Source organism: Oryzias latipes, chromosome 2 (genome assembly GCF_053564925.1).
Source record: "Oryzias latipes strain Hd-rR chromosome 2, Olatipes_Hd-rR_3.1".
Classification (NCBI taxonomy): domain Eukaryota; kingdom Metazoa; phylum Chordata; class Actinopteri; order Beloniformes; family Adrianichthyidae; genus Oryzias; species Oryzias latipes.
The window spans coordinates 24,402,176-24,412,716 of NC_136238.1; positions in this window are offsets into that span (position 1 = coordinate 24,402,176).

Here is a 10,541-nt window from a genome sequence, read left to right on the forward strand (position 1 = left end):
TAGATACCTGTTATGACGTCATTCTGCATCACTTTTATGCATAGATACATGTTATGGCGTCATTCTGCATCACTTTTATGCATAAATACATGTTATGACGTCATTCTGCATCACTTCTATGCATAAATACATTTTATGATGTCATTCCACATCACTTTTATGCATAAATACATGTTATGACATCATTCCACATGACTTTTGTGCATAAATACATGTGATGACATCATTCCGCATCACTTTGATGCATAAATACATGTTATGAAGTCATTCTGCATCACTTTGATGCATAAATACATGTTATGACGTCATTGCGCATCACTTTTATGCATATCTACCTGTTATGACTTCTGTCTGCATCCCTTTAATGCATAGATACATGTTATGGCATCATTCTGCATCACTTTTATACATAATGAAGGAATTTATTTTTTGTGGTTCTCACTTCTCCTAGGTTTTTATCTTCATTTTATTTCATTGAAGGTTTTTTTTCTGGTTTAGTGTGTGTGGGTTTCAGTCATTTCAATTAAAAGGGACTTCCTGATAATTGCATATGTAAAGAGGTTTCAGGAATGCAGCTCCAACCTCCAACCCCCTTCAGGAGAAAACGGTCTTTGATCTTCTGGGGCCACTTGGTTGTAGGTCTGACTTGGATCATAAATCAATCATCTCAATCCCTGGGAACCGCCACAGGCATCTGCTCCCGTGTGAAGAACAAAGCTCTAGGATCGACTTCCTGCGGTGACAGTTCCTGCCACCCATGGGGATTCCATACCGTGTCTATCTGTGAGGTTCCCCCCCAGAGACCAGATGCTGTGATTCTAAGGATGGGCTGAAGGAAGAAGGCGGGCTCCTCTGTCAGCCAATCACTAGCGACCAGAGGCGGAGATTCGGTGGCCATCTTGCTCCCGGGGGAGGATGTTCTGACCACATGCTTAAAAGTCTGAACTCAAGGAACTTTCCTGTGTCTCCAGACAAGCTGCATGTGAATTCGGAATGTAACCTCTTGCGTATTGCAGGCCTTGATTTTGGACACCCAGATCGATCTGTTTTTACTCTGTTTTTAGAAATATTGTTAGGGAATAAATTTGTTAAACTTAATCCGGCCGAATCCCGTGGTTTTCTTCTTCTCGACTTTATTGAACATGCAACAAGGAAAGTAATCTCAAAGCGACAGATTATATTTTCCAACAATAACTACATGCTATGACATCATTCTGCATCACTTTTATGCATAAGTACATGTTATGACATCATTCTGCATCACTTTTATGCATAAAAACATGTTATGACATCATTCCACATCACTTTTATGCATACATACATGTTATGACGTCATTCCGCATTACTTTTATGCATAAATACCTGTTATGACTTCTTTCTGCATCCCTTTAATGCATAGATACATGTTATGGCATCATTTTGCATCACTTTTATGCATAACTACATGCTATGACATCATTCTGCATCACTTTTATGCATAAGTACATGTTATGACATCATTCTGCATCACTTTCATGCATAAAAACATGTTATGACATCATTCCACATCACTTTTATGCATACATACATGTTATGACGTCATTCCGCATCACTTTTATGCATAAATACATGTTATGACGTCATTCCACATCACTTTTATGCATAATTACGTGTTATGACGTGATTCTGCATAGCTTTCTTGCATAAATACATGTTATAACGTCATTCTGCATCACTTTTTTGTATTAATACATGTTATGACGTCATTGTGCATCTTTTTTTGCTTAAATACCTGTTATGACGTCATTGTGCATCACTTTTATGCTTAAATACATGTTATGACATCATTCTAAATCACTTTTATGCATAAATACATGTTATGACGTCATTCTGCATAACTTTTATGCTTAAATACATATTGTGATGTCATTCCGCATCACTGTAATGCATAAATACATTTAATGACGTCATTCTGCATTACTGTTTATATAGATACATGTTATGACGTCATTGCGCATCACTTTGATGCATAGATACATGTTATGGCGTCATTCCGCATCACTTTTATGCATAAATACATGTTATGACGTCATTCCTATCACTTTGATGCATAAATACATGTTATGACGTCATTCCACCTCACTTTTATGCATAAATACATGTTATGACGTCATTCCTATCACTTTGATGCATACATACATGTTATGACGTCATTCCGCATCACTTTCTTGCATAAATACATGTTATGACGTCATTGTGCATCACTCTTTTGCTTAAATACCTGTTATGACGTCATTCTACATCACTTTTATGCATAAATACCTGTTATGACGTCATTCTGCATCACTTTCTTGCATAAAAACATATTATGACGTCATTCTGCATCTTTTGTTTGCTTAAATACATGTTATGACATCATTTTAAATCACTTTTATGCATAAATACATGTTATGACGTCATTGCGCATCACTTTGATGCATAGATACATGTTATGGTGTCATTCTGCATCACTTTTATGCATAAATACATGTTGTGACGTCATTCTACATCACTTTTTTGCATAAATACATGTTATGACGTCATTCTGCATCACTTTTATGCATAAGTACATGTTATGACATCATTCTGCATCACTTTTATGCATAAAAACATGTTATGACATCATTCCACATCACTTTTATGCATACATACATGTTATGACGTCATTCCGCATTACTTTTATGCATAAATACCTGTTATGACTTCTTTCTGCATCCCTTTAATGAATAGATACATGTTATGGCATCATTTTGCATCACTTTTATGCATAACTACATGCTATGACATCATTCTGCATCACTTTTATGCATAAGTACATGTTATGACATCATTCTGCATCACTTTCATGCATAAAAACATGTTATGACATCATTCCACATCACTTTTATGCATACATACATGTTATGACGTCATTCCGCATCACTTTTATGCATAAATACATGTTATGACGTCATTCCACATCACTTTTATGCATAATTACGTGTTATGACGTGATTCTGCATAGCTTTCTTGCATAAATACATGTTATGACGTCATTCTGCATCACTTTTTTGTATTAATACATGTTATGACGTCATTGTGCATCATTTTTTTGCTTAAATACCTGTTATGACGTCATTGTGCATCACTTTTATGCTTAAATACATGTTATGACATCATTCTAAATCACTTTTATGCATAAATACATGTTATGACGTCATTCTGCATAACCTTTATGCTTAAATACATATTGTGATGTCATTCCGCATCACTGTAATGCATAAATACATTTAATGACGTCATTCTGCATTACTGTTTTCATAGATACATGTTATGACGTCATTGCGCATCACTTTGATGCATAGATACATGTTATGGCGTCATTCCGCATCACTTTTATGCATAAATACATGTTATGACGTCATTCCACCTCACTTTTATGCATAAATACATGTTATGACGTCATTCCTATCACTTTGATGCATACATACATGTTATGACGTCATTCCGCATCACTTTCTTGCATAAATACATGTTATGACGTCATTGTGCATCACTCTTTTGCTTAAATACCTGTTATGACGTCATTCTGCATCACTTTTATGCATAAATACCTGTTATGACGTCATTCTGCATCACTTTCTTGCATAAAAACATATTATGACGTCATTCTGCATCATTTTTTTGCTTAAATACATGTTATGACATCATTCTAAATCACTTTTATGCATAAATACATGTTATGACGTCATTGCGCATCACCTTGATGCATAGATACATGTTATGGTGTCATTCTGCATCACTTTTATGCATAAATACATGTTGTGACGTCATTCTACATCACTTTTTTGCATAAATACATGTTATGACGTCATTCTGCATCACTTTTATGCTTAAATACATGTTATGACATCATTCTAAATCACTTTTATGCATAAATACATGTTATGACGTCATTCTGCATCACTTTTATGCTTAAATACATATTGTGATGTCATTCCGCATTACTTTAATGCATATATACATTTAATGACGTCATTCTGCATTATTGTTTTCATAAATACATGTTATGACGTCATTGCGCATCACTTTGATGCATAGATACATGTTATGGCGTCATTCTGCATCACTTTTATGCATAAATACATGTTATGACGTCATTCTGCATCACTTTTATGCATAAATACATTTTATGACGTCATTCCACATCACTTTTATGCATAAATACATGTTATGACTTCATTCTGCATCCCTTTAATGCATAGATACATGTTATGGCATCATTCTGCATCACTTTTATGCATAAATACATGTTATGACATCAGTCTGCATCACTTTGATGCATAAATACATGTTATGACGTCATTCCACATCACTTTTTTGCATTAATACATGTTATGACGTCATTGTGCATCACTTTTTTGCATAAATACCTGTTATGACGTCATTCCGCATCACTTTTATGCATAAATACATGTCATGACGTCATTCCACATCACTTTTATGCATAATTACGTGTTATGACATGATTCTGCATAGCTTTCTTGCATAAATACATGTTATGACGTCATTCTGCATCACTTTTTTGTATTAATACATGTTATGACGTTATTGTGCATCATTTTTTTGCTTAAATACCTGTTATGACGTCATTGTGCATCACTTTTATGCTTAAATACATGTTATGACATCATTCTAAATCACATTTATGCATAAATACATGTTATGACGTCATTCTGCATCACTTTTATGCTTAAATACATATTGTGTTGTCATTCCGCATCACTGTACTGCATAAATACATTTAATGACGTCATTCTGCATTACTGTTTACATAAATACATGTTATGACATCATTCTAAATCACGTTTATGCATAAATACATGTTATGACGTCATTCCTATCACTTTGATGCATAAATACATGTTATGACATCATTCCACATCACTTTTATGCATAAATACATGTTATGACGTCATTTTGCATCACCTTTATGCATAAGTACATGTTATGAGTTCATTATGCATCATTTTTATGCATAAGTACATGTTATGACGTCATTCTGCATCACTTTTATGCATAAATTCATGTTATGACATCATTCCGCATCACTTTTATGCGTAAATACATGTGATGTCATTCCACATCATTTTTATGCATAAATACATTTTTTGACGTCATTTTGCATCACCTTTTTCATAAATACATGTTATGACGTCATTGTGCATCACTCTTTTGCTTAAATACCTGTTATGACGTCATTCTGCATCACTTTTATGCATAAGTACATGTTATGACATCATTCTGCATCACTTTTATGCATAAAAACATGTTATGACATTGTTCCACATCACTTTTATGCATACATACATGTTATGACGTCATTCCGCATCACTTTGATGCATAAATACATGTTATGACGTCATTGCGCATCACTTTTATGCATAAATACCTGTTATGACTTCTGTCTGCATCCCTTTAATGCATAGATACATGTTATGACGTCATTTTGCATCACTTTTATGGTTACATACCTGTTATGACGTCATTCTGCATCACTTTTATGCATAAATACATGTTATGGCGTCATTCTGCATCACTTTTATGCATAAATACATGTTATGACGTCATTCTGCATCAATTTTTTGCATAAATACATGTTATGGCGTCATTTTGCATCACGTTTATGCATAAATACATGTTTTGAAATCATTCTGCATCACTTTTATGCATAAATACATGTTATGACTTCATTCTGCATCACTTTTTAATAAAAATACATGTTATGACGTCATTCTGCATCACTTTTATGCATAAATACATGTTATGACATCATTCTGCATCACTTTGATGCATAAATACATTTTATGACCTCATTTGTGATGAGGATGGGTGTTTCACAGATCCAGGCAGTCGTGTTCCAATTGCAACTGGTTTATTTTTCTCCACAATTCCCCCAAGTGCAATAATCCTCAGTGAAATTTTACATAGTTACACAGGAGAGGAGCACATCCATGTCTTCCCTCATTGCCCGCCCGCGGCAACTAACCTCTCCCTCTTATATACGCTAAGCCCCTCCCATTAGGCTGGATTCTGCATATTCCTCTGATTAGTCCTTTGCTTGTCATTCTGGCAAATTCTGCCACCTATTTACAAAGAAAATAAAATTAAAAAAAACATAGAATAATTCCAAACCATTTAGGAATAAATCCCTCCATCCCAAAATGCTACAAACAATAATAAATAATATATTTACATGAATAATTTGTTTTCCCCCCCATTTGTGTGATGACGTCATTTCCGCCCACTGCTGCCGGTCGCGTCTTAACACAGCTGATCAGGTGTCGCCTCCGTTTGAAACTCGCGGTCCTTAACGGCTCCCGGTAAAGCGCATTGAGTGTGCACCCTCAACACAACCCACCCAAGGAGCGCCTGCCTCGTGACACAGCGTCTGAAAATGCGGTGAGAGGTTAATATGTGTGGAAAAACTGCGTGTGTATGCTTGTGTTTGTGTGTGCGTGTGCGCAGGTGACTGCATCTATAGGCGCTCCGTCACATCACCTTCCTCCTCTTCCAGGTTGACACTGTGTGGCAACCGTGAGAGATAGTCAGCCACCACGTTGGTCCTTCCGGGCCGATGTCTGATGGTAAACTTGAATGGTTGAAGTGCGAGATACCAACGGGTCAGTCGATTATTGTGGTCCTTCATTGAATGTATCCAGGTGAGGGCACGATGATCAGTCTCCAAATCAAAATCTCTTCCAAGGAGATAATAGCGCAGGCTTTCCAGGGCCCACTTGATGGCTAACCCCTCCTTCTCCACTGCAGAATACCTCGTTTCCCTGGGCAGTAGTTTTCTGCTGAGGTATAGGATGGGCTGCTCAGCTCCTTCTTCTCCTTGAGCGAGGACTGCTCCGACTCCCACAGCTGAAGCATCTACCTGGACGAGAAACTTATTTTCAAAGTTAGGGCTGCGAAGAACAGGAGAAGAGCATAGCTGTTGTTTTAGGGCTCTGAAGGCCTTTTCACACTCATCATCCCATGGTACTGGGTTTTTCTGTGCTTTGGTTGTGAGGGCCGTGAGGGGCGCAGCAATGGTTGCAAACTGTGGCACAAAGCGGCGATACCATCCCGCCAAACCCAAGAAGGACCGAACTTCTTTTTTGGTCCTTGGACGTTGGCAGTCGAGAATGGCCTTTACTTTGTCCACTTGGGGCCGCACCTCTCCCTGTCCCAAAAGGTAGCCTAAGTATTTTGCCTCTTTTCTTGCCCACTCACATTTTTCACTATTCAAGGTCAGCCCGGCCTGCTGAATGGCATCCAGGACTCTCCTGAGATGCTGGAGGTGGTTTTCCCAAGTGTTACTGAAAATAACCACATCATCAAGGTAAGCTGCGCTGAAATTCTCACACCCCTGAAGGACTTTATCCATCAACCTTTGGAAGGTTGCTGGTGCTCCATGGAGGCCAAATGGCATGACCGTAAACTGGAAAAGACCTGCAGGCGTGCGAAAGGCGGTGTAGGGTCGAGATGCTGGTTCCAAAGGCACCTGCCAGTATCCCTTACAGAGGTCCAGGGTGGTGATGTATCCGGCCGCTCCAATCCTTTCGAGCAATTCATCCACCCTTGGCATAGGATACGCATCAAACTCAGAGACTGCATTCAGCTTCCTGAAGTCTATGCAGGGCCTAAGCGAACCATCTTTCTTTGGGAGGAGGATCATGGGACTGCACCACTCGGAGTCTGATGGTTCAATCACTCCCAACTCCTGCATGTTAGTGATTTCTTCACCCAGTCTTCCCACAAACTGTTGCGGGACACGGTATGGCCGTTGACGGATGGGTCTGTTGTCTTTCAATCGAATTGCGTGTTTTGTAAGGTTGGTACGGCCTGGCTTGCCTCTGAATAATGATGGTACCGCCTGCAACACCTGCTGTATCTGTGTCTCTTGGGTCTTGGTGAGATGAGACAGCTCAGGTGTCGTCATCTTGGTGAAGTTATGCCAACTTGTGTCCTCTTCTGTCTCACATTCTTTCACTACCAGACCAACTGGTTCTGGTGGGCTGTGGTGTGGCTCTTTCCACTCCTTCAGTAGGTTGACATGGTACGTCTGGTACTGTTTCCTCTTGTCTGGATGATGAATTTCATAAGTGACTGGCCCCATCTTCTGGCTGATGGTATATGGCCCTTGCCACTTGGACAGTAACTTGCTGGTTGAAGAAGGGAGGAGTAACAGAACCTTCTGGCCTGGTCTAAAGGCCCGGTGACGTGCCTGTTGGTCGTACCAAGTCTTCTGTGCTCTTTGAGCCTCCTTTAGGTTCATTTCAGCCTCTGCTTGGTATCTTGCTAGACGCTCCCTCATCTCTAGGATGAACTGCACCACACCAGTTTCTTTTTGGTTGCTGGTCGATCCTTCCCATGCTTTACTGAGGAGATCCAGAGGTCCTTGAACATTCCTCCCGTATAGCAGCTCAAACGGTGAGAACCCAGTAGATGCCTGAGGAACCTCTCTGTAAGCAAAGAGTAGAAAAGGTAGCCAGCGATGCCAGTCCTTACCAGTCTCAGACACAAATTTTCGCAGCATCCGCTTTAAAGTCTGGTTAAACCTTTCCACCAGTCCATCAGTCTCTGGGTGGTATGGGGTAGTTCTGAGGGATTTGATTCCCAGCTGTCTGTGGAACTGTTGCATCAAGCGTGAACAGAAGTTGGTTCCCTGGTCAGTCAGTATCTCATCAGGGATCCCGACTCTAGAAAACAGTTCAGTTAGTGCATGAATGATTGCTGATGAAGTGATTGTACGTAGGGGAAATGCTTCTGGGTATCGAGTAGCATAATCACAAACGACCAAAATGTACTGATGTCCCTGGCTGCTTTTCTCCAGTGGCCCGACAATGTCCATCGCTATCCTCTGGAAGGGTGTGGAGATGACTGGAAGCGGCTGAAGACAGGCCCGATCCAACCGGCGAGGAGCTGCTGTTTTCTGGCATATTGGACAGGTCATACAGTATGATTGAATGTCTGTGTACATACCAGGCCAATAAAATCGGGAGCTAACGCGCATGTATGTTTTGTGGCGCCCAAGATGTCCTGCCCACGGAACTGTGTGTGCTAAATGCATGATGATAGGTCTACAGTTTACCGGGATTACAAGACGTTTGTGGTTGTCATTCAAAATATACAACATCCCATTTTCAATAATAAAGCAATCCATCCCCATACTGGTTACATCATCAATATTCTTCACTTTTTTAAACAAATGTTTCAATGTGTCATCCTGTTTTTGTAACTCTGCTAAGTTTTCAGGTATTTCCCACATTTTATCAGCATTCAAACCTTGTACATTGTGTTCAGTTATGCCCAGTTGCTTTTCAAAGCGCCGTTGTCGTCTAGACTTTTTTGGCCCTTTTCCACCCCCTTCGCATAAACTTTCATCCAAGTCTGGTAGAGGCAGAACCCCAGTTTTTGCCTGGGCTCTGGTAATTACTGGGCATGATACACTGTTCTGGTGATGACCCTGATTAGCATCCCCTGAACTTTCCCCTTGTAGTAACTGTACCAACACTGGTATGTCTCTACCCAAAAGCAGGTCTACAGGCAGGTTATCAACCACCCCAACAGTCAGAAGATAGGGCTGTTTATCAATGTCCACAGTTATTTCAGTTTGAGGATAAGCATGATTGTCCCCATGAACACACACCACATTTGTAAGATGACCATAGTCCAGACTACCAATGGGTACCAAGCGTTTGCTAATCAGTGAGGTAAAGCTACCGCTGTCAATTAAAGCCAATACTGATACACCATTCACCGTCACTGTTTTATAAGTTCTTTTCCTGACATTGTCATTTGCTGATGGTTCCACTTCATTTCTGGGTACATAGCAAGCCCCTGTGACCTTTGCTTTTTTCAGTGGACAAACTGAAGCCTTGTGTCCGGCTTGCTGACAATAATAGCAAATCAGTGGTTTACCAGTTCCAGGCGGAGCAGTCACTGAGCTGGAAATACCTGGACGGTGTATCACCGCTGCTTCTCGCTCTGTCCCAAGCTGCGGTGTCGGAAACACTGGGGGACGTACGTCTGTGGTGGGTTGGGCTACGTTGATGGGTCGAGTTGCCATGGTGGATCGTGTAGAAGGTCCTCCTCTCCGAGCATTGAGGTACTGAAGAGCCAATTTTGCTGCCTCTGATCCATCCCCCGGTTCATGCTCCTTGACCCAGGTTCTCACTTCCGGCGGAAGCACGTAGAGAAGTTGTTCCAGGATGATGGATTCCCCAACCTGCTCCTTGGTCCGCCGCTCCGGTTGAATCCAACGCCGGTAGAGTCCCTTCAGCCGATGATAGGTCTCCAGAGGTGTTTCTCCCCGAGGTGCAGATGCACAGCGGAACTTCTGTCGATATGTCTCAGGAGAGATGTCAAACTTTGTTAGCAAAGCTTCTTTCAGGTCTTTGTAGGAATCAGCTTTGTCCTCATCCATGGCTGTGTATGCATCTAGGGCTTTTCCTGAGAGAAGAGGAACCAGCCTGCATGCCCATTCTGTCTCTGGC